Source organism: Neovison vison, chromosome 1 (genome assembly GCF_020171115.1).
Source record: "Neovison vison isolate M4711 chromosome 1, ASM_NN_V1, whole genome shotgun sequence".
NCBI classification, from domain to species: domain Eukaryota; kingdom Metazoa; phylum Chordata; class Mammalia; order Carnivora; family Mustelidae; genus Neogale; species Neogale vison.
The window spans coordinates 182,665,775-182,690,480 of record NC_058091.1 but is presented as its reverse complement, the minus strand read 5'-3'; the positions used below and the strand labels follow the sequence as shown (position 1 = coordinate 182,690,480).

The 24,706-nt window shown below is 36.8% G+C and overlaps 1 protein-coding gene across 9 annotated transcripts in view; it reads left to right on the top strand.

Moving 5' to 3' along the window:
- Positions 1-24,706, top strand: part of APC (APC regulator of WNT signaling pathway) — a 143,908-nt gene that overhangs the window by 14,933 nt on the left and 104,269 nt on the right. For 3 of the 9 annotated variants that reach the window (XM_044264212.1, XM_044264182.1, XM_044264167.1), the window contains exon 1: positions 21,154-21,188. The exons of 5 other annotated variants lie outside the window; for them this stretch is intronic. The gene's annotated coding sequence lies outside the window, so the exon portion shown is untranslated. Of the gene's footprint in view, positions 1-21,128; positions 21,189-24,706 lie in introns of those variants that run through there. One more of the 9 variants, XM_044264188.1, reaches the window with a different exon arrangement.

Below are 24,706 nucleotides of genomic sequence, written 5' to 3'. Positions count from 1 at the left end.
GGAGTGTGAGACTACCTTAATCCAATTTCAAATCTTTAACTTTTCTGGGCCACCTTCTGGTTCCTTCTTTCTTGTCTTAGGATGCCTCCCTGTGGAGTCCAAGCCCAAAGACATTGGTGTTCTTATTACAGTCTTTACCATTGGTGGGTCCCAGAATCTGATCTTTGTTCCCCAGTCCTGGAAGTCAGACACAAATCAGAGTTCAGACTCTTAAATATTTTTGTTGACAAACCCATGGAAGACAAAATTTGAGCTCACTTTTCTGGGTTTCAACTTTTGGTGGATTTGAGCTGGTTATTCATTCTTCACTATGTTGGTAGTTATTTGATGCTTTTAAGATGATAATTTTAATATTTCATCTGGCTTTTTAAATTGACTTCAAAAGGATAACTGTTTGAATTGCGTAGTCTGCTATTCCCACAATCAGAAGTCCAAATATTTCTTTGACTAACTTGTTCAAGGAGGACTTGACATTTCTACAGTAGTCATTTCTTTGTGTTCAGGCCCTTTTTATGTTACAAATGAGATATCTGGAAAGGGTAAACTTTAAAGTATGGTTGCCTTTTAATACTTTAGCATTGTTTATCCTATTATTCCATTACTTTGCAAAACCTCAAGGGAAGGAGGCAGAGGATATTTTCTTTGGCTGGAGAAGTCAGAAATGTGTAACAAGGTAGTACATTGGGATAAGTATTGTCCTTTCCATGAGTGAAGAGATAAAATGAGAACATTTTTTTGAAGTGGACATATATGAAGAGGGAAGGAGAATGCACTGAGCTGAGGCAGGACTGCAAACATTTGTCCTTTAGTATTTTTGTTGGAAGTAGGGTTCATTTCCAGTAATTGTGACAGCTTTCTTTATGCCATATGGTTGTTGTGATTTCTATTTTTATTTTTCTACGTATTTTTGGTGTATCTCAGGGACTGAATGTGATTTTTGAACCTTTGAACCTACATGTTTTAAAAGTATTATATGTATAATTTGCATTTGATTTCAGAAATTGAATCGATTGACTAGGTTAAACACACAAGTTAGAAATTTTACTAGGCAAACTAAACTGTAGTAGTCTTTGGAAGTTGACATTCTGTGGTTGGAGGGGTGTTGAAAATTTTGTGTAACATACCAATATATTTTTATTTTAAAGACATTTTTTAAAAAAGATTTTATTTATTTATTTATTTGACAGAGAGAGATCACAAGTAGGCAGAGAGGCAGGCAGAGAGAGAGAGGAGGAAGCAGGCTCCCTGCTGAGCAGAGAGCCTGATGCGGGACTCGATCCCAGGACCCTGAGATCATGACCTGAGCCGAAGGCAGTGGCTTAACCCACTGAGCCACCCAGATGCCCTATTTTAAAGACATTTAACCTGACATTAATCACAGCTGTTCCCATGAAATGCCGTCTGTCACTTTGTGATTACTTAATAACAAAATATAAAAGCAGTTCTTTTTTAAGGAAACCTAGAATTCTTGTATTTGTTTACATGATTCTTTTTTCTCTCTGCTAAAAGAAAATACTAAGTTTCTTGTTAATTATAGTTCCTTTCACTTCCCTGCTATGTCAGATTTAAACAGCTTCCTTGTTTTAAGATTTGCTCACTTCCCTTCAGTGAACTGAAGAATGAAGTGACAAGAGAGTTTTAGAACTGGAAGAGATCTAGACAGCGAGTCTTTCATGTGCCCTCTGTTCCTGCCCCTCTCCCATTTTAAACATATTAAAACAGAGGCCCAAGGAAATCTGGGTTCCCTAAAGTTATACTGACATATCCGTATCTCTTCCTCTTTATAGTTTCTTGAGGTTCTTTTCAACCATATGATACTATAGCTATACCAGACACAGCTAAGATGATTATCACCAACTATTAAGATCTGATAAAATATTAATGCATCTTGAATATCTATATACTTACTACAAATACAAGTAATTTTATACTTTCTAAATTTAATTTGTGGAGTCTGGTGTTTAATTCCTTAGTTTACTGGCTATGACTAAATTCAGATATGAATTGGTCTCAGGCATTCAGTCTCAATATTTGTTAATGTCTGTGCTGTTCCTAAATTGGACTTTCATATATGTTTTCTCAAGATTTTTATTTCAATAATATAAAAAAACAGCTCTTATGTTAGAGTAAGTACCTCCAGACAATGATGAAAGATACCATTCTACCATAATAATATTTAACATACTTAGCAGTGTGCTTATTAACTTGCTTCCAAAATCTTGCAGTGCTTCCATGTGACTATAACACACATTTCCCCTATTATATTCTTTTATGTTCATTAGAGCTGATTTTATTGCATCTATTTAATTAGGCCTATGACATTCTACTCTTCTTATTCTAGTCTTTCTTTAATTTCTTGTCTTTTTCTTTGTTATAGTTTCATTTCAGAAACTCTATCTTTTCTGATATTTCAGTAGTATTTCTTTGATGGCTCCTTAATTCTAACACAAAAATTCTTCCCCTGTTTTCTCTAACATCAGTTTACACATTAGCATCACTGAAAGGTGATACTAGCTATCAGTTAAGCTAATAAACTTGGAAAAAAAGGTCACACTGGACAAAACCTACAAACATATTTTAATTATTGTGCTCATTTGGTTGAACACTCATATCACATATATCCTAATGAATTACAGAGTGGCCTGAGTTGAAACAAGTTACAAATTTTCACAGGAAGTTAATGCTTACTCAAAAAACACTGAGAAAAATCTGTTCTGTTATACCAATATAATGTATTATGCCAGCTTTAAAATCCAGTTATTGCTTCACTTTCATACAGAATTTATATACTGTCTTTTGGAGGTATGTGTTGGTAGGATTTTCTCCCTACAACTTAATGATATTTTATGATGAGTTACCACATGCTATGATTTTATATTAGTTTATATTGTACTAATGAGATTTTTGATTTAGTGTAGAATTAGGTCTTTGCAAAAGTTTAGTATCTCAATTCAGATAACTGCCTGCTAATTAAATATTATTATTAGCACCATGAAGTCGGACTTAAACCGTGACAATTTTCTTGCCAAAATGTTAAATGTAAGGAACAGAAAAGAGTAACTGAATGGAGGAAAAAAAAAGAGTTCTCATTTTCTGTGACCATTGTTTGGTAGACTGCCTCAAAAAGCAGATTATTATTTGGGGGAGGGGTAACTCTATTCCTAATGTATCTCACTGTTACTGAGTTGCGAATTAAAATCTTTCATTTGTTTTTATTGGATGTTGATGAAGTTGTTGAAGGCCCTCTGTAAACCTAGTAGTGGAGGCTTCTGGTTTTATTGTGTTACCTGTGTTCATCATTTAATTACCCTAATTTAATTAGGGTATTTTACATGATTTTTACCTAGCACATATATCCTCATTATATTTGTCCAATTTTTATTGAAATTAAGGCCCAGCCAGTGGTATAGGACAATATTTCTCTGTTAAAGATAAACAGACTTCTAAATCAGAAATAACTGACTTTGGTTCAGTGGAGAATGAAACCTAGAGTCAAATATTTGGCACTGTCTTTAGCTAGATAAGGACAGATCACTTAACCTTCTTGTAATTTAGCTTACGTGTCTACAGAATGAGGGCATTTTATGTTTTAACTATGTTTTTGTTCCAAATATTTTTCTGAAGTGGTATAAGGAGCAACCATCTCAGGCAGCTTTTAAAGCTGATCTACATGTGAAATTTTAAAAATCATATGGTGTTTTTATGTTGTCAAAGCCAGATTGTTTCTTGTCATATCATTTTGGTTGTTTCTAGAGTCGTAAAAAGGCAACTTGCTTCTAGGCCTCAAACTTAAATGTAGGCACTATTAAGAAACCCAGATAATATCTTACTTAGCAGACTTTGAAAGAAAGGTAATGGGCATGGTTTTGAATAAATACTAAAGTTCTTTCAGGTGTCTCTCATTTTAAACAAAAAATATAGCTTCATTAGAAAAAGAGACTTTTTATTATCTTTGTGCAGTATTATCTTGGAGTAGATATTACATGCATATAGCACACATTTTATTTTATTATTTTTTTAAGATTATTTATTTATTTATTTCACAGAGATCACAAGTAGGCAGAGAGAGAGAGAGAGAGAGAGAGGAGGAAACAGGCTCCCTGCTGAGTAGAGAGCCCAATGCGGGGCTAGATCGCAGGACCCTGAGACCATGATCTGAGCTGAAGGCAGAGGCTTAAGCACTGAGCCACCCAGGCGCCCCTTTAGCACACATTTTAAAAAGTGCAAGAGAGTATGTAGGAAATGAAAATAAATCTTGCCCTGTCCTTCAGCTGCCTGCATCCTCTCTGCAGAGGCAAACGCCGTTAACATTTTTTGTTTAGTCTTTCAGATTATAGTCCACAGAAACCCATAATTTCACAAACACTATCTGTGGATGTTCTTTAAGAAGACAAATACATATGCTAATATGGTAGAGTGATTTCTGTTTTTATCAAAAATTAACATTCTGAAACATAATATACTTAAGAATTTTAAATCATAATAACTCTTATTTGAGCTCCAGAAGGATTTTTTACTTTAAAAGTACTTTTAAGGTACTTTTAAAAGGTACTTTAAAGCTACTTTTTTACTTTAAAAGCAGATACTTTAAGAGGATAAACTACTTTCTTTTAAAATCTGATTACCTGATATTTCAGTGTGAAAATCCTGCTGGTTTAGAGTTTAACAAAAGTGGTCCCAAGATTAAAAGTGAATTTGGGAAAATCTGACTATAGTAGCTCATTTGCTAACCACACAGAAAGGTGGTTGTTGGGAATTTCCATTGTGGATTACAATTAGATGAGAGAATCTGTATATTCTGCTTCTTCCCTCTCCACATGAGCAACATTTGTTGACTTTACTGGGGCTAGAGGATCTGCTTCCAAGGTCACTCACTCATTTGGCTGACAAGTTGGTGCTGCTTTGGGCCCCAGGTTGGCCTTTCCATAGGGTTACCTGAGTATCCTCATAGCATGGTGGCTGGCTTCAAAGTGAGCAGTCCAGGAGATGAGGTAGAAGCTGCAATGTCTTTTGTGACCTAGCCTCAGAAATCACTTGTACAGTATCTTATTCATGTATAGGTCAGATCTATTAAGCATGGGACGGCACGTTCCAAAGGCTTGAAGACCAGCATTTTAAAGATTATTGGGGATAATTTTGGAACGGATTGAAGTACTTCCCAACCAGTACACCTCACCCCCATTTAAATAAGGATTGGATCAGCACTCTTACATTTGATGTTTGTGGTAAACTCAAGATGAATTTATACAAAAGAGGCTAAGGCTTTCAGAATGCTGTACGCTTTTCTATTATTTATGTGCTGTTCAGGAAAATGTATGTTTGTTTGCCAAGTTTTTTGCAGTGATTTATTTTTTATTATGTTTGATGTTTGATGAGAAGGAAAATCACGTAAAATGGGACTATCTAAAGATACTAACACTAGCCTCCTCTTAGAAATTATAGAATACATCCTTTACCTTTAACATATTGCTGAAATCTTTGCTACACCATCTATAGATGTAAGTGCTTTCATCTAGCCTTTGAATCCAGGTGTTGTCTGGAAATTGGAGTGGATATAGGGCATCTTGCACTCATAAAATAATGAAGTCTGACTATAAAATGCAGAAATTTAAGGTTTTGGCATATTTATACCACTGGAATGGCATGGAAGAGTAAGGCTGCTACTATAAGATAAAACAGAATAAAATGTGCCTGTGTGTAATGTTAGAGGAGTGAGAATTTGAAGATTTAAGTGTGGCGGGATGGGGGCAGTGGGTGGGTGGTAGGGAGATTTGTGGATCAAGTGTCTGTTTAGTTTAAATATCTCAGATGGGCACCTGGGTGGCTCACTTGGTTAATAAGCATCTGCCTTCAGCTCAGGTCACGATCCCATGGTCCTGGGATCAAGCCCAATGTTGGGCTCCCTGCTCAGTGGGGAATCTGCCTCTTCGTCTCCTCTGCCCCTCCCTGCTTGTGAGTTCGTGTGTTCTCTCTCTTTTATGAATAAATAAGTAAAATCTTAAAAAAAAAATGTCTCAGACATCCAAATGACATATGAGATAGTTGGATATTCAGAGAAGAGGATTAGGATAGGGTTATAAATTTGAGATTTAGCATCATATGGATGTTGGCTAAAACCTTGGGACGAGGTGAGAAAACAGCAAAGAGAAAGTAGCCCTAAAATACTTGCTGAGGCATTCCATTTTTTAGAAGACTAGTGAAAAGCAGAACCATTAAAGGAAATTAGAGGAAGTAGAAGGAGAATGTCATACAGGCCAGAAGACATTATTTCAGGTAGAAGAGAGAGATCAAGTTTGTCTCCTGTTACTAAGAGATCATACTAACAGTGAATTTTGGCTATATGGTGGTCATTGTTGACCTTGACACTTGAGCTTCAGGAAATTTTTTAAGATTAGGGAGGGTTAAAGAGTGAATTAGAGTGAGAATATAGAGACAGGAAATGACGGTCACTACAAGTTTCTCTGTGAGTAGAACAGGAAAAGGGGCCATATCCAGTGTATGTGTGGTGGACTAAGGTCAAGAGAGGGGTTTTAAAGATACTAGAGCATGTTTGTGTGTTCATTAGAATGATCAAGTAGAAGAGGAGAAACTGTTCATGCAGGAGAGAGAGGGGTTACTCAAAGGTGACTTCTTGGAAACACAAGAGTAGTTGGAATCCATTGCCCAAGTGAGGGTATTGGTCTTTGATAGAAACAGGAGTGCTTTATCCATTTTAATAGGAGGGAAACAGTGTAGACTTGGTGGGGAAATATGAGAGAATTTCTCTCTAATGGAGTGAAGTAGGTCTTCAACTGATAGTGGCCTGGGTTGGAAAATTTGTGTGTTACAGGTTTAAGGAGGGAAAAAAAGGTTTGAAGAAGTTAACTCAGAGTGGGAAAGCAGGCTTTCTAGGAAACCCAGTAATCCTGCCAGGCAGTGTTGAGTATCTTAGCATGTTTAGAGTTGTAAATGTATGTATCGCTTCTCTGCCTGTTGGCTAAGATCAAGTGTAGAGTTGTAAATGTAACGTGAAATGAGCCAGCTCCATTATCCCACCACCATCACCCCCAACACCACCACCACCACCCCAGCCTCCACCACCCCACCACCTCAACCCACCCCCACCTAAGGGGATATGAGAGAGGAAAGAATCTCCCCTTGAGAAAGTAGCAAAGAAAGTGATGTCATCAGATTTAAACTAAGATAATAAACTAAAATAAATGGGTTAAGATGTGTACTGAAAAGCTTGAAGTTTAGGGGAAGTTATTTTGTTAATTTGTTCATATATTTTCAACATAGTAGTATTAAAATATATTGTTAGATTATGTGAGTTAACATAAATTTTTGTGCTATTATATTAAATATGTTAAACACTATATCAAACCTGCTGTGATGAGATTAAGATTTTCTTTTGTCAGAGGGGGGTGGGGGGAAAATATTAAGAATATCTAGTATTCAAAAATCTAAACCTCCAGGATGGACCCACAGAAATAGTGTTGGCTGTTTTGGTTATGTTCCAGCTCTGCACATCATGATTTTTTTTTTTAAGATTTTATTGATTTATTTGACAGAGATCACAAGTAGGCAGAGAGGCAGGCAGAGAGAGAGGAAGGGAAACAGGCTTCCCGCTGAGCAGAGCCCGATGCGGGGCTCAATCCCAGGACCCTGGGATCATGACCTGAGCTGAAGGCAGAGGCTTTAACCCACTGAGCCAGCCACCCAGGCGCCCCATGCACATGACTATTTAATCCATAGGCAGTGTTAACTCACATAACTACCATGGATAACAGTGAATACCACTATTTCTATAGGAAAATGCCTTCAGGGTTTCAATTTGGCATTCCAGCAACACCCTTACATTTTGTTGCCCTAGGGAAAGTTTCTCTCCTTCACTTACCATTCTCATCCCTTCCCCAAGTATTTGCAAGGCATTTAAAGTGGGACTTTTAGTGGCTGCTTATCCCTAATCATAAGCAAGTGCAAAATGTTTTTAGAGCTTTATGGGGTCTTATCATAAATATGGAGAAATAAATAAAAAATGAGCCGGCCTGGTTAAGTGTCTGCATTTGACTCAGGTCTGCTGAGTGGGGAGTCTGCTTCTCCCTTTGCCCTTCATCCCGTTCGTGCTCGCTCACTCTCTCTCTCTCTCTCTCAAATAAATAAATAACATTTTTTTAAAAATGAGCAAGCTATCTGTGCTTGTTATTTTTTCACTTGTACTTTTAAGGAATATTCATTTCATTCACTCAACACACATTTGATTTCTGCTAGATACCTGAGACAATGCTTATACAATTAGGAAAATGAAAACAGAGATTGTTGTTCAGAAGCTCATGGTCTAATGGGGGAAATAGATCTAATTTAAGTTGACAATTGATTTAAGTTCTACAGGAGTTTAGAGGGAAGAGCATCTGATTATTTGGAATAAAGATAGCTTCACAGAATTGGATCTTGACATACGAGAGGTAGTTCACTCAGATTCCACAAACATTTGAGTAATTACTTTGGACCAGGCTACTGGATATTGAGAACACAGTGTTGAAATACAAGATGAGATTCTTTTCTTGAAGGAGTTAGATCAGTAAATAAATAATCCCAAGTGGATGGTAAATGAAATAGCTGGTAAACTCAAGAACCTCTGGAAGCATATTGGGAAAGAGAGGATTCAACTCTGACAAGAGAAGTTAGAGAAGACTTTTGAGAGGTGCCATCCACACTGAGTCCTAAAAATGGGCTAGCATTAGGAAGGTGAAAAAGTGGGGGTGAGAACGTTCCAAAAGATAAAAATTATGAGTTGGTCATAAGTGCCTAGGAGTCTAGTTGGTTAGAGTAGAGCTAGAGTAGTTGGGTGCCCTGGAGTGGTATGAAGGGCTCAGATCATAAGGGCCTTCCTTACACATATGTTGCTGATGAGCTTGAATTTTTATTTTGTCACCAGTTGAATGCAATGAAAGGTGGAAAATAATAATCTTGAAAGGCCTTTATAGAAGCTAACAATTATGGATTTTTGTTGTTGTTAAGTGTAGCTTAGTGCTTTTTTTGGTCTGTTCATATAGAAGTAGTACAGATCACTATTAAAAATTTAAGCAGTAAAGAAGGTGCTAGCCCAGCTCAGTTGGTAGAGCATGTGAATCTTGATCTTGGAGTTCAAGCCCCATGTTAAGTGTAGAGCTTACTTAAAAGAAAAAAAAAATTAATCAGTAAAAATGAAAGCACCACTCAATTTGACTCCCCAGAGGAAACACTGTTAAGTTTCTTGAGTAGTTTTTAAAACATTTCAAGCACGATAGTGTTCTTAATACTAGAATAGTATAAGACCAAAAAAAAAAAAACCAAAAAAGCCAAAAAAACTGTTTCAAAAGAAGTGTCCAGGGACTGTAGGAAGAGGGTGAGAATCAACTGTCGAAGCTCAGGCAAAGAATATTTTATGTAGGCACGCCTGGGTGGCTCAGTTGGTTAAGCAGCTGCCTTCAGCTCAGGTCATGATCCCGGCATCCTGGGATCGAGTCCCATATCGGGCTCCTTGCTCGGCAGGGAGCCTGCTTCTCCCTCTGCCTCTGCCTGCCTCTCTGTCTGCTGTGCTCGCTCTCTTTCCCTCTCTCTCTCTCTCTCTCTGACAAATAAATAAAATCTTTAAAAAAAAAAAAAGAATATTTTATGTAGACTGTTTGCATAAAATAAATGGTTGATAAATCCAGCCAGATGTCTTATCACCACGTAGGAGACATTTTATAAAGAATTTTGTATTCTTTTTGTAAAAGAGTGAATATCAGAGAGATCTTTCTCTGAATGTCTGCAGTGTTTTATTGAGCAGATCTAACTGAATTAAATTGTAGACCTTCTTTGGGAAAAGATAAAGAAAATGCCTTTTGCATATTCTATTAGGTACACACTGGTTTGGGGTCAAGATGCTTATTGATTAATGCTGGTGTCTACTGAGAGAGGTAGTAGAATGTGCAGTGAAATTTGGTCCAGTTCTTAAGAAATCTTACTTTCTGCTTCCATAAAAGCTATATGACACTTCAAATAATTCTACCCAATCTTGGAGGACTTGGCAAAGAAAGTTTTAAAAGACTTAACAAAGTGAGTGCCTGGGTGGCTCAGTGGGTTAAGCCTCTGCCTTCAGCTGAGGTCATGATCTCAGGGTCCTGGGATCAAGTCCCGCATTGGGCTCTCTGCTCAGCAGGGAGCCTGTTTCCCTCTCCTTGCCGGCCTCTCTGCCTACTTGTGATCTCTCTCTGTGTGTCAAATAAATAAATAAATAAATCTTTTTTTTTTTTTTTTTAAAGGAGGGGGGCACCTGGGTGGCTTAGAGGGTTAAAGCCTCTGCCTTTGGCTCAGGTTGTGATCCTGGGGTCCTGGGATCGAGCCCCGCATTGGACTCTCTGCTCGGCAGGGAGCCTGCTTCCCCCTCTCTCTCTGCCTGTCTCTCTGCCTACTTGTGATCTCTGTCTGTCAAATAAATAAATAAAATCTTAAAAAAAAAAAAAAAAGACTTGCGAAGTAAATGTGAAGTTCTAGTTTTAAAAACATCATATTGAAGGAGGGAATTACATTTATTCATTTGCCCTGGTTTTCTTTTCTCTCTTTCCTCTTTTTTTTTTTATTAGATTTTTTTTATTTGTTTATTTGACAGAGATCACCAGTAGGCAGAGAGGCAGGCAGAGAGAGAGAGAGAGAGAGAAGAGGAAGCAGGCTCCCTGCTGAGCAGAGAGCCTGATGCGGGCTCTATCCCAGGACCCTGAGATCATGACCTGAGCCAAAGGCAGAGGCTTTAACCCACTGAGCCACCCAGGTGCCCATTTTCTCTCTTTCCTCTTAAAACGTAATATTAGGTATTTATTTTGAGTTCTTTTATTAGGTGATACATTATCCTAAATCTTAAACTGAATCTATATGTTAGGTACTTTTGGGGGTAGTTTAGGTGACCAGAGATTTCTGACTTTACTGACACAGTCCAGTAATTCTTGGACAATTTTTTTTCGCTTTACTTAATAATCATATGTTTGAGTTATTTAACCTATAATAGCAAATATTTATCCTCAGGTATCCAGAAGTAAAATAATGTTATAGTCTATATTTGGCTTCACATTTTAAGATTCAGCATAAAGCAAGAGGAAGGGAATATTTTCAAAAAGGAAACAAATGATTTAAACTAGGCGATACTAAATGCAGTTGGTATATAGGGTGTTGAAAAGTGATTATGTCTTTATCTAAGGTAAGGATTTGGGGAAATTGGTATGAGAATAAAAATCTTGACTCAAGGATTTGGTTTAAGGTTGTAATAAATGAAGTAAGTGCCATTATTAGGCTGTAATTTATTCTTTTATGTGCACCAAATTTTGTTTTTAACATCAATAAAATTGGGCTTTTCCTTATTGATTCTGATGTATTTCAAGGTCCACGGTGTATATTACAAATTGATAAATGATCCATCAACTAATCTAGGCATTTTATGATAATTTAAATGTTAAAGTGATATTAATTTTTAATTATGTTTCCCTTGGAGAAAGTCTATTTTATTTATTTATTTTAAAGATTTTTATTTATTCATTTGAAAGAGAGCAAGAGATCACAGGAGAGGCAGAATCAGACTTGCCACTGAGTGGAGAGCCAGATGTGGCGCTGTATCTTGGGACCCTGAGATCATGACCTGAGCCAAAGGCAGATACTTAATTGACTGAACCACCCAGGTGCCCTGAGATTTTTTTTTTTTAAAGATTTTATTTATTTGAGAGAGAACACATGAGCAGGGAGAGAGGCAAAGGGAGAGAAGCTCAAGCAGACTCCCCACTGAGTACAAAGGCCTGCTGGAGGGCTAATCTCACAACCTTGAGATCATGCATGACCTGAGCCAAAATCAGGAGTCTGATGCTTAACTGATTGAGCCACACAGGCACCCTAAAGATTTTTTTTTTTTTTTTAAAGTAATCTCTGCATCCAACATGGGGCTTGAACTCATGACACAGATCAAAAGTCACATGCTTCACTGACTGAGCCTGCAGGCACCTCATGAAAAGGACTATTTTAAAAAACTCATTCTTTGTGCTTCTTTTTCTTGAATTCACAGTGATAACCATAAACATTTGGTGCTGTTTTGGTAACTAAAGCCCCTGAGGTGTTAGTGTTAAAATCTTACCTTTCTGAATAGGGTTTATAAGTTTGTATTTTAAGTTGTATATTGGGAAGCACTCTTACAGTTATTTTTGGGTTTTGGTAAAGATCCAAATTAACAACATTAAATAAGACATACTTTTTTAAGGGGAAAAAAGGATAAAACATGAAGTTTTATTTTAAACAATTAGTCTTAAAAAATTGATCAGAAATTCTTTTTCCCAAGGTGATAGTTTAAAACATTGGTTGCCCTAAACCTGGAACTTTACCTGATTAGGTCATGTTAAGAATTTAGAAAATGGGGTGCCTGGGTGTCTCAATCGGTTGAGCATCCAACCCTTGGGTTACAGCTCAGCTAGTGATCTCGGGGTTGTGGGATTGAGCTCCCCGTTGGGCTATGTTGGGTGAGGAGTCTGCTTGGGATTCTCTCTCGACCTCTCTGTCCTACCCCCAACCCCAGCCCCACACATGCTGTCTCATTCTCTCTGTCTCTCTAAAATAATAGATAAATAAATCTTAAAAAGAATTCATTTATTTATTTATAAAAGATTATTTATTTATTTATTTGACAGAGAGAGATCACAAGTAGGCAGAGAGGCAGGCAGAGAGAGAGAGGAGGAAGCAGGCTCCCTGCTGAGCAGAGAGCCCGATGCGGGACTCGATCCCAGGACCCTGAGATCATGACCTGAGCCGAAGGCAGCGGCTTAACCCACTGAGCCACCCAGGTGCCCTTAAAAAGAATTTAGAAAACAAAATATCCCCCACTTATAAGCACATATTTCAGTATTGTATTAGTTGGATAAAGTGGTTGCTAAAGATGACTTTGTGGTTTTTTGTTGTTCTGTTAACAACATAAAATTAATAAATAACAGTGTTGTCAAAATTGCTAAAATAATACCAAAAAAGCAAAATTAAATTTCTTGTAGACTATAAAATTTAATGTTTTTCCCTGCCTTATATTTTCGATTGAAAAAGTCTTTGGTCATTAAATTGAACTATAAGTTAGTAGATATATATATAGATATAGATAGATACAGATAGATATATATATATGTATATAAATAAAATTTCTGATTATCCTCTTGAGTAAGAGCTAAAAACTAATCTTCTTAATTTTTGTGGCTCTCACCTCATTGTGTATCGTAATTTATTTGAAACACTTGTATTTTTAATTGCCCATAAAGTAAAGTCTAAATTTTTTAACCTAACAGATAAAATAAAAATCTTTGCCCTGAAGAATTCCTAAACACCTTTCAAAGCTAGTTCTGTTGCTATTTTCTGTTTGAAATCTTTCTTGATCACCTAGCCGGAAATCATCTAATCTCTCATCCTTTGATACACTTTGCCTTGTATTAAAACTTTTGTTGTAGGGGCGCCTGGGTGGCTCAGTGGGTTAAGCCTCTGCCTTCAGCTCAGGTCATGATCTCAGGGTCCTGGGATTGAGCCCCGAATCGGGCTCTCTGCTCGGCAGGGAGCCTGCTTCACCCCTCTCCCCCCGTCTTTCTCTGCCTGCCTCTCTGTGTACTTACGATCTCTCTGTCAAATAAATAAATAAAATCTTAAAAAAAAAAAAAACTTTTGTTGTAAATGCTTTAGGTCCCTTACTTGATTCTAAATTGATGTCCCACTCATCTTCGTATCATCTACATTAATACACTCAGCAGTATGTATTGAATGTGTACTGTGCCCCAAATACCGTTCTAGGTGTGAAGGAAACAGCAGTGCACAAGAATCTAGGTTCCTGTGCTCATGGAATTTATATTCCAGTTTGGCAAGCAATGAGGAAGACGGAAAAATACATAGATACATGGATAGAACCTTTCAGATCTTAAATGATTTGAGGACAAAACAACATGCTGTGGTGGAAAATTTCAGTTCAGTACCACTGTTGATAAGGTAATCATGGAAGGTCTCTTTGAAGATAGGACACTTACGCTAAGATCTGAATGATATGATGGAGCAGTCATTTGAAGATTTGGAACAGAGTTCTTGAGGTTGAAAGAAAGTCCACACAAAAGCCTAAGACAGAACAAGAGGATGATGTAGGGGAGAAGAGTGGGAATGGAAACAGGAGCTAAGTTACATGATTTTATAAACCAAGGTAAGGAATTTGAAATTTATTTGAATTTCATTGGGAAGTCATTAACTGCTTTGAGGATTTTGTGGACCCATTTGATTACATTGGGCCTACTTAGGATCATCTTTTAAGGTGTTTTTTTGTTGTTGTTTAAGATTTTATTTATTTATTTGACAGAGATCACAAGTAGGCAGAGAGGCAGGCAGAGAGAGAAGAGAAAGCAGGTTCCCGGTCGAGCAGAGAGCCCGATGCAGGGCCAGATCCCAGGATCCTGAGATCATGACCTGAGCTGAAGGCACAGGTTCTAACCCACTGAGCCACCCAGGTGCCCCATCTTTTAAGTTTTTAATTTTTTTTAAAAGTAATCTCTGTACCCAATGTGGGGCTCAAACTCACTATAGCAAGATCAAGAATTGCATACTGTACTGACAGCCAGCCGGGTGCCCCTATGTGTCTGTTTTTATGCCAGTACTATACTGTTTTGATTACTATAGCTTTATAATGTTGTTTGAAATCAGGAAGTGTGGTGCCTCCAGCCTTGTTCTTTTTCAAGATCACTTTGGCTGTTCAGGGTCTTTTGTGGATTCATACAAATATATTAGCATTGTTTATTCTATTTCTGTGTAAAATGCTGTTGGAATTTTGTTGGGGATTTCAATAAATCTATAGATTGCTTTGGGTTGATAGACATTTTAACAATATCCTTCCAGTCTATAATCATGGAATGTCTTTGTATTTGTGTTCTTTAATTTCTTTCATCAGTGTCTTATAGTTTTCGGTGTACAGATCTTTCATCTGTGCAGTCGAATTTATTCTGAAGTATTTTATGCTTTTTGATGCAATTGTATATCTGACATAATTTTAATCCTCTTTAAGTGTACCATAAGTATAACTAACCTAGTTGTTGTTATCAATTATTGAGATTGTTTCTAACATTTCAGTAGTGTAAACAATACTAAGTATCTTGGAATATAACTCTTTGTGCATGCATGTAATTCTATGTAGGATAATTTGTTTTAACTGGACTTTAGTATAAGCATTTTAAATATTTTAAGGACCTTTGAAACTACTACCTATTTTCATGTAACCTCACTGACCCACAGTATTATTTTAATTTAAATTTCACCTTTAAAAAAAAGAAAAACTTTGGGGCGCCTGGGTGGCTCAGTGGGTTAAGCCGCTGCCTTCGGCTCAGGTCATGATCTCAGGGTCCTGGGATCGAGTCCCACATCGGGCTCTCTGCTCGGCAGGGAGCCTGCTTCCTCCTCTCTCTCTCTGCCTGCCTCTCTGCCTACTTGTGATCTCTATCTGTCAAATAAATAAATAAAATCTTTAAAAAAAAAAGAAAAAAAGAAAAACTTTTTCTCCTGTAAGCAGATGTCTCAGGCTGTATAGCACTCTAAATTAAAAGGCATTTCAAAAATGGCCTCCCTCCCATCATGCAGTAGGAACTTTGGCTGCAAAAGCTAAAGTAATGCTTGCTATTTCTCAGTCTTGGTGGCACATACTAATGCCTGGACCTCATTTTTTAGAGATTCTGACTTAATGGTGTTTTAAATTCTCCAGCTCCTAAAGTGATTCTACTGTGCAGTCACTTAACCTTAGAAACTTAGTCCCAGGGCTACATCACATTTTTTCCACCAACAGCGCTCAGGATTTTTTATTTAAAGTATTCTGTTTCCTCTGTAGAAAGTTATATTTTGCAATAGTATTCATTATTCAGCATTTGCTCTGCTTTTATTCCATGAGAATGACTGTACTGATGCCTTTTGGAGATTAATTTTAAATCATTTCTTATACTCATATTTAGTGAATACCTATAATGCACAAAATATTGTGGTACACACCATGAGACATACAAGATAAAATCCAGTGTGACTCTTCTCTCAAGATTGTTATATTCAGGACTGGGAAAGGAGATGTGCACACAAAGGTACAAAATGTATGCCACAAAAGAGATGGTATCAATGGAGGAAGAGGAGGTGAGCTGATTCTAGATGGGGTGGTAGATTACTTCATGGAAATATATATTTAAGCTGAACTTTGATTTGGACCATAGAACAATAATAATCCTTTACTTTGAAGTATTTTATAGTTTATAAAATTTGTTCAGAATTACACATTTGATCCTTAAATAGCTCTATATAATAAGCCAAACAGTTATTCTTCATTTTACAGATGAAAAAGTAGCCAAACTTTAGAATAGTTAAATGACTTATCCAAAGTCGTAGAGGTACAAAATGAAAGATTCAGAACTTTAAGACTTAATCTTTAATCTCTATATACTGGAACCTTCTACTGTATCAAATTAGAATAAAGGCAAAAGTCCTACATTTAAGGTGACAGTATTTAGTTTGATTGGACTATTATTAGGATGCAAGTTCTGAAATAGTTAAAGATTAAGCTGTGGTGTGGTAGACAGAATAATGGATCCCCAAAGATGTCCACCTCTTAATCCCCAGAATTTGTAAATATGTTAGATTTTATAACAAAGGGGAATTAAGTTTGCAGATGGAATAAAGTCACTAAAGAGGTAACCAGAAAATAGGGAGATTGTCCTGGATTGTTGAGGTGGACCAGTGTAAGAGTCCTTGAAGTGAGTCTTTAAAAATGTAAGAGAGAAGTAGAATAAGAGCCAAAGAGAGAAATGACAGCAGCAAGATCAGAGTGCTACAAATTGAGGACTTGATCCACTGTTGCTGGCTTTGAAGATGAAGGAAGGAGGCCTTCAACCAAGGAATGTATTTGGTCTCTGAAAGCTGGAAAGGGCAAGAAAACAGATTCTGCCACAGGCCTCCAGCGAGGAGGACCGCCCTGTAGATACCTTGATTTTAGTTTAGAGTGAGACCCATTTTGGACTTCTGAACTGCAAAAAGTGTGAGATAACACATTTGGTTGTTCTAAGCCATGGACTTTGTGGTAATTTGTTATGGCAGCCATAAGAAACAATACAGGTAGGAAGCCTTTTAGTGTAGGAAGTATAGGAAGACTAATTAATTAATGTGCCATTCAGGGCACTCCATGATTAAACTCCAAGCTGTTTCAATGCCACTGTTAGCAGTGGAAAGCCATGAAATGTTCTCTGGGTGTAAAAAACTATTTTGGTATTTGCAGATGAGAAAGGAGAAAGATTAGAGGGAAAAAAACTACTTAAGCTTTAAATATTGGTGCTAGGAAAATTTATTTTGAGAAATTTTTCTCTTGAGGTGACAGTATATACAGATAAGTAAAAGATTTACTCTTATCTCCTGCTTAGTTTATACATCACTAAAAATTCCATTGCCATTGTAACAGTTCAGCTCCTTCCCACATTCTGTGAAAAATATAGAAAATATGGGAGAATTGGTCCTCATAACCTATTAGGCCTTTGAAATCTCATTTTAGTCTCTTCTTTTTTTTTTTTTTTTTAAGATTTTATTTATTTATTTGACAGAGAGAGATCACAAGTAAGCAGAGAGGCAGGCAGAGAGAGCCTGGGAAGCAGGCTCCCTGCTGAGCAGAGAGTGGATGCAGGCCTGGATCCCAGGACTCTGGGATCAGGACCTGAGCCGAAGCAGAGGCCTAACCCACTGAGCTACCCAGGCACTCTTATTTTATTCTCTTATGCTTTTTCATTTTACTATAAACCAGTATAAATCTAAAGACCTGAGATTTCTAAATGAATCTGAGCTTTATCTGATAACTTAGCACCTGGAGAACTTAGATTTACACTATTGTGTGCTTTTTCAATACATAGTTACTAGTTTTAAAGGAAAAAAAAACGTGTTGATATCTGCATAGGCATAAATGTGTTCTATTTTAGTATCCCTGAGGTCTCCAGTAAAGAGAAAGAGTTAAATATTGATAAAGCACAAGAGTGGATTAAGATAACAGGAAGGAGCACAAATTTTAACTCCTTTATACTAGTTAATAATGTTGTCTGTATTATTCTTGTCAGTTTTTGAAATCACATGTCTTTTTTTTTTTTTTTTAAGATTTTATTTATTTATTTAACAGAGATCACAAGTAGGCAGAGAGGCAGGCAGAGAGAGGGGGGAAGCAGGCTCCCTGCTGATCAGAGAGCCCAGTGCGGGGCTCTATCCCAGGACCCTGGGATCATGACCTGAGCCAAAGGCAGAAGCTTTAACCCCCTGCGCCACCCAGGTGCCCCTGAAATCACAGGTCTTAAAATTAGGCCAAACGTGTCTGTGTTAAAATGGAGTGCAAGATTTAAGACATTAAGAATCCTATTCATTTATTTAGTCATTAATATTTTTAAGCTGCAGAAGATTTTCTTTATTTAAGATGAACCCATGTGTTCATATTTATAACATTTACAAAAACAGTCACATCTGATCATAAATGAACAGATATTTGAAATCAAAGGCATGTTTATCAGTGCATTCTTGCAATAGCCTTAACATACATTTATTTCTGTAGAATTTCACTTTAAACAGTAAATATTTTTAATGCATACATATATATGTAGTCTTAATGCTAACATGTTTATTTAAATAGGAATGGCAGGAGCTGTGTTCCGAGATACATGCAAACAAACTTGGAACACCAATTAATGTTTTAATGATCTTCATTGTGTTCAGACTTGGCCCAATACCTTTTGATTGTATATGTTTTTAACTGATTGTTTTTAAAATGGCTATATACATTTTAAAAATGAAATTCAAATCCGGGGCATCTGGCCGTCACAGACTTTAAGCATCTGTCTTCCACTCAGGTCATAATCCCAGGATCCTGGGATTGAGTCCCACATCTGGCTCCTTGCTCATCTGCTCATTGGAGAGTTTGCTTCTCCCTCTGCCTGCCACTCCCCCTGCTTGTGCTTGCTTTCTTTCTCTCTCTTATAAATAAATAAATAAATTCTTAAAAAAATAAAATTCAAATCAAACTTTTGTGGAATACTTAAAGAGAAAAAAGCTTACTGAATAATTTAGTTGGCAATAGTGTAAATGTGAAGTTTTTAGATTGGCTTGCTTTTAGATTTGAATTATCATGATTAATAGACATGTAATGGTCAGAATTTTCTTTAAAATTTTGTCATTTGAATCACTGATTGACTTGAGCAATACGTAACAGTAAAAATTTAGACAAATATTTTAGCTACAAACTGGTTTACTAAATAACAACTTGAATCATAGTCTGAGTCAAGAATTGTTTCTTAGGATACTAAGAAGTTATTTTTAGGAGCTTCTAAAGTATATTCTTTGTTTTGAAGGGTACTTTTTCTTTCCAGAAGTTTAGGCCTTATGAGGAATTATCTTTTCTGAATTTGTCACAAATGGTCAGTGACTATATAAATAAGTAAGTCTTGTTCAGTGAATCATGCACTTTCAGTAAGAGACTCTTGAAAGCCTTTTGTAAAACTAAGTCATCCTGACGAAAGGGCTATTTGAGATAGAGTCAAACTGATTCACATTTCCTTTCTTTCAAATATGAGGGAAATTATTTCTAAATATGTTTGAAAATTATATATAATTTTTTCTAATTACTAGTAATATGTGGTCAGTGTTTGCTCATGTGTTCAACAAATACTTGGAAGTTAATTGCTATATATACGATAGCAAGGTATCAAGATATACAATCAGGCATTATAAGATAGACACAAAGAAAAACCATTGAAAAGCACAAAGGAAAAAGAGAAAACTCGAAAATCCCAATTTCCGTGGATGACCACTGAGCACTGGTTATGCACACATCTATGAGCATTTTGCTATGTCTATTACTAATTCATACATTTTTTAATAAAATGGAATTACTCCAAACAGGCTGTTTAATAGCTTGCTTCTTTTCATGCTATTAATTTTAAAAAATGAGAAAAGGTTATCATAAATAACATCTCCTTTAAAAACCTGAAGTTAAATATCCTTTTAAATTTGAAATAGAGGGCGCCTGGGTGGCTCAGTGGGTTAAGCCGCTGCCTTCAGCTCAGGTCATGATCTCAGGGTCCTGGGATCGAGTCCCGCATCGGGCTCTCTGCTCAGCAGAGAGCCAGCTTCCCTTTATCTTTCTCTCTCTGCCTGCCTCTCCATCTACTTGTGATCTCTCTCTGTCAAATTAAAAATAAATAAATAAATAAATAAATAAATAAAATAGATTTGAAATAGATCATGGACACACTGGTCTTCCCCTATTTAAACTAAACTTGAAATCTACTTTAAATTCTTGGCAGTTTGAATTTGCCCTTCCAACTTACAAATATTAGTAATTTAAGCTTCACTTGGTTTGATTTAAATGAAATGTAGAATTTGCACTAAGAAGTTTCAAGTTGGTAGTAGCTGACAACACTTAACTGTGTCAGGGACTGCTCTGAATACTGCATCATTTATATTAACTCCTTTATTCCATATAGCTCCCGTTTTGTAGAGGAAATTGAAGCACTGAGCCTTTAAGTGACTGAAGTCCACACAACTACTAAGTGGCAGGAGCAAACTGTGTGACTCTGTGATTCTGATCTTAGCCACTGTATGCTTTTGTGGTGACTGTATTTTTCAAACATAGTTCAAGTGATTTACCCAACAGATCAGTGACTTGTAATGTAAATTTATTTGTTATAATGCATTTAATAGAATTTTTTTCTCTCTGTGCTGCAAACATGTTAATCTCTACAAATGAGATATAATTTATTAGTCACCCACCGACCTCCAGCATCTCATGCTAAGCTTTCTGCCCCGTAGACCTCCCCCACCCCACTCTATTATACTAGTCAGCTTCCTTGGCTTTGGTGGGTTGCCTGGGGACCCGGGCAGTGAGGGCGCACCCATCAGCAGTAGATGCGGGCTGGGGTTCGACTGCTGTGCGGTGGGGCGGGGCTTGGTGCTCTATTGCGGAGTGCGGGTCGGGAAGCCGAGCGTGAAGCAGCTGTGTAATCCGCTGGATGCGGACCAGGGCGCTCCCCATTCCCGTCGGGGACCCGCCGATTGGCTGGACGCAGGCACACGTGACTGACATGTGGCTGTATTGGCGCAGCCCGCCTGGGTGTCACTGGAGACGGAATGGAGGTGCTGCTGGGCTCGGAAATGGGGTAGGTGCTGGAGCCACGATGGCCGGGCTTGCTGCGGGGAGGCGGGGGTGGGGGTGGTGGGAGGCGATTTTCTCTTGCACTGTCTGAAACCGGTGGCCTTTCCTTGGCACAGGGTCTGTTGCCACAAGTCAAGCCAGGAGGCAGGGGCGTCTCCCCCCTCCCCGCCTAATGCAGCACAGGAGATGGATTTCCTGTGCTTCTGATCCAGGGTTTTTGACAGAAGAGGAAGAAGGGGGGAGGGGTAGGAGTGTTAAGGGGAGTCTGGTGAGAAAGAGCTGTTTTCGAAGCTAGAAGAAGGTTTTGTTTTTATAATGCCTGTTGACAGAGTGCAATAACAGTATCTAAGGAAACGGGTAGAGGACAACAAAGAATGGAGCATATTCATGGCGAGGAGCAAAAGCTGTAGCCCATTGAAAGGCTTTTTTTCCTCCCTGGCCACAAGGACATACGCATTGGTAGCCAAGAGAGAATACAAAGCTGCTGCTGATGTCTTATGTGAACCTAGTGGACAGGGCTTCTTGGGAGAGGAGGAAGAGAAGGAGGCAGGTACTGCAGAGCTTGAGATGTGGTTTTGGTTGATTGGAGAAATTTTGGTTACCAAAAGTGCCTGTTTTTGCAACACATCTAAATGAACTGTCTCTGAATAGGGTGGCAAAAAAATTTTACCAGCGTCTTTGTTAGTTACAAGTCGAAATGGTAGCGGCTTTTTGTAGATGACTGCAGCAGTGCTCGTCTCCCTCTGTGAGGCTGAAAAGACAACTGCAGAGGAATAAGAAACCTTGCAGCAATGCTGGTGGTAGAAGTCCATTTACAAGAAGCCGTGGTATATAACTGCAACCTAGTAGGAGGAAAAAAAAAAACATTTAATTTTTTAAAGTAGGAAGAATACCAGGCTGAAGTGTTTTGACAGTGGAATGTATGGGACACTTTGATTCTGCATCACTAAAGAGATGTTAAAATTCTTTGCTTTAACATAAATCCTATAGGAAATGTTAATAAATTATGTATGAAGCAGTGTGGCTCTTTTCCTTTGTTAGTGTAGCTTTATGCCATCTATTAGGTTATTCAGGAGTAAATCCACCATAATGTGAATTACTTTATGAAAAATTAAAAATTATAGCGACAGATTTTTCGTAGGCTTAATATTTAAGATCTATATTAAGTAATTTTATATTGTTCTTTAGTTACTTTTAGATATTATTGAATAAACTCTAAAGGCAAATATTTTAAATTAAAGCACCAAGATTTCTTTTTTTAGATACGTTTCTGTTTAGTAAATACTCATAAGATATACTCTTGATACAGTGTTTTCATTGCACTTATTTTTTCTTTTGCTTAAATGTCTAAAAACATATGTTTTCAGATTAAACATGGTTTTAAATACTTAATATTTATGCTTATTATAGTAGCCAGCCTGCCACACCTCCCTACTCCCTGAATAGGATGACAGTGGCTTTGTAAAGCCCTCCAGGATCAGTGACAGTGTCTCTTAAATTGTGCTTATATAGTGGAATTTTGTTTCAGTAATTTTTTTCAACATAATAAGGAATTGATCTTGAATAAATTAGGCTATATAGTGTTTCTACTGATAATTTTATTATTTATTTAAACAATTATTTCTGCTTTAAGAATTACTTGATTATGGATATCAGGGTTAATAGTCCTTAAGATCTTTTTAAAATCTGATAGAAACTGTAGCTAGAATTAAAGGTATCACATTAAAATTGCAAATGAAGTTTAATAGCTAATAGTATTTAGTTCTTTGAACCTCAAGTTAGGATAGCCTTTGAGAGTTTATGATTATCTTCTTTTACTGTCTAAATAGCTAAGTGTAGCATTATTTTCATTTTAAATGTTGAGTATTATTATCTTGTGACTTTATCCAAGGTCATGTTTCGCATTAGGATGTAAAGAACATAGGTCTATAAAACTATTTCATAATATATCTCATTACATAATGTACAAAATAGCATATAATAGAAATTATTTGAAAAGCAATATAAGTCATCAACAAATTATTAATTAAATGAAAAATAAATCTTACGTGGTATTGAGTTTTTAACCATGATATAAGAATGCTTTGTAAAATACCTGATAGCAAGCAATTGGAGAGACAGCAGTTTTCATAGTGATATTTATAACATACTTTTTAAAAGATCATCTTACTAATTATATGCACACTTCTAAATAGAATAACCCTTGATTGGGGTATTTTCTGGAATTAACTAAGAAATAACTAAAATAAGAAAAGTTGATTTCTTTCCCCTTGTGGTATGAAATACCTAATAGAAGACTGAACTATTGGCTTTTATGGTCTTGGAAATTGAACTATTAAGGAATTCAGAAGTTAAATATTCATAAGTTTGCCTATGAACTGAAAGCTGTTTATTGATGCTCTGTGGATTTTTGTCTAACCATTTTTCTCTGTTTTTTTGCTGTCATTAATTACACATAATTTAGCCAGGCTTTTTATATTAAATGTTCTCCTTAATTTCTTAATTTTGACCTTCCCTCTCACCTTTTTTTTCCCTTTATTTCTCTCACTCTTTCTCTCTTTTTTGGTATTATGATCTGAGTAAAACATTACATAGTACACAAGATGAGATAGGGCATTTTGGTATAGTACCTGAGGCTGTACATTCACTGTGTATTTGAGTACTTATTAAATGCCAGACCTGTAAAATGTTTTGGAGAGTCAAATAAGACATGGGAACTTACCTCTAAGAAACACAATAGAACTAAGTGAAGTGTTATTAGTAGTTAAACAGTGATTGCTTTGGCTACTCCTAGGATCTTTAAAGGTTTGTATCATATAAAATATCTTCTAATTTAGAAGAATGTAGTAGTTTGCTATCTGAAACATGGTGCTTTGTAAAAATCTGCTTAGAACCACAGATAATTCTGAAAAGCAAATTATCTTGAAGGGTCTGGAATGTAAAATGAGAAGATTAGATGAAGTGATTTCCAGATCTTCTAGTGCTCATAGTCAGTTATCTGTGGTTCTTGATTTCTGCAGGGTCAACTTCTAGAAGGAATGTTATACCAGCTCTTTTTTTGGTATCAGTGGCATCTCTCATATTATGTATTAGATATGTTCTTGAAGATTGTTTTTTGTAAATCAAATCATGACATCATCAGTTCATGTAGGGCAAGGCTTATCTCCTTTATTCTCACACCATACGCCCACTCCCTTTTTTGTCATTCATTCAAATGTGTTCTTAAATATGAATCAGTTCTGGGGCATCTGGATGGCTCAGTCGTTAAGTGTCTGCCTTCAGCTCAGGTCATGATCCCAGAGTCCTGGGATCCAGGTCCATATTGGGCTCCTTGCTCAGCAAGGAGTCTGCTTCTCCCTCTCCCTGCTGCTCATGCTTTCTCTCCCTATCTCTCTGTGTCTCTCTCAAATAAATAAAATCTTTAAAAAATGTGTGCATCAGTTCTTGTGAAATATTTAGCATCATTTTTGTGCGCCTATTTTTTCTGTTAATGAGGATTTTTGTTGTAAAATACACATACAT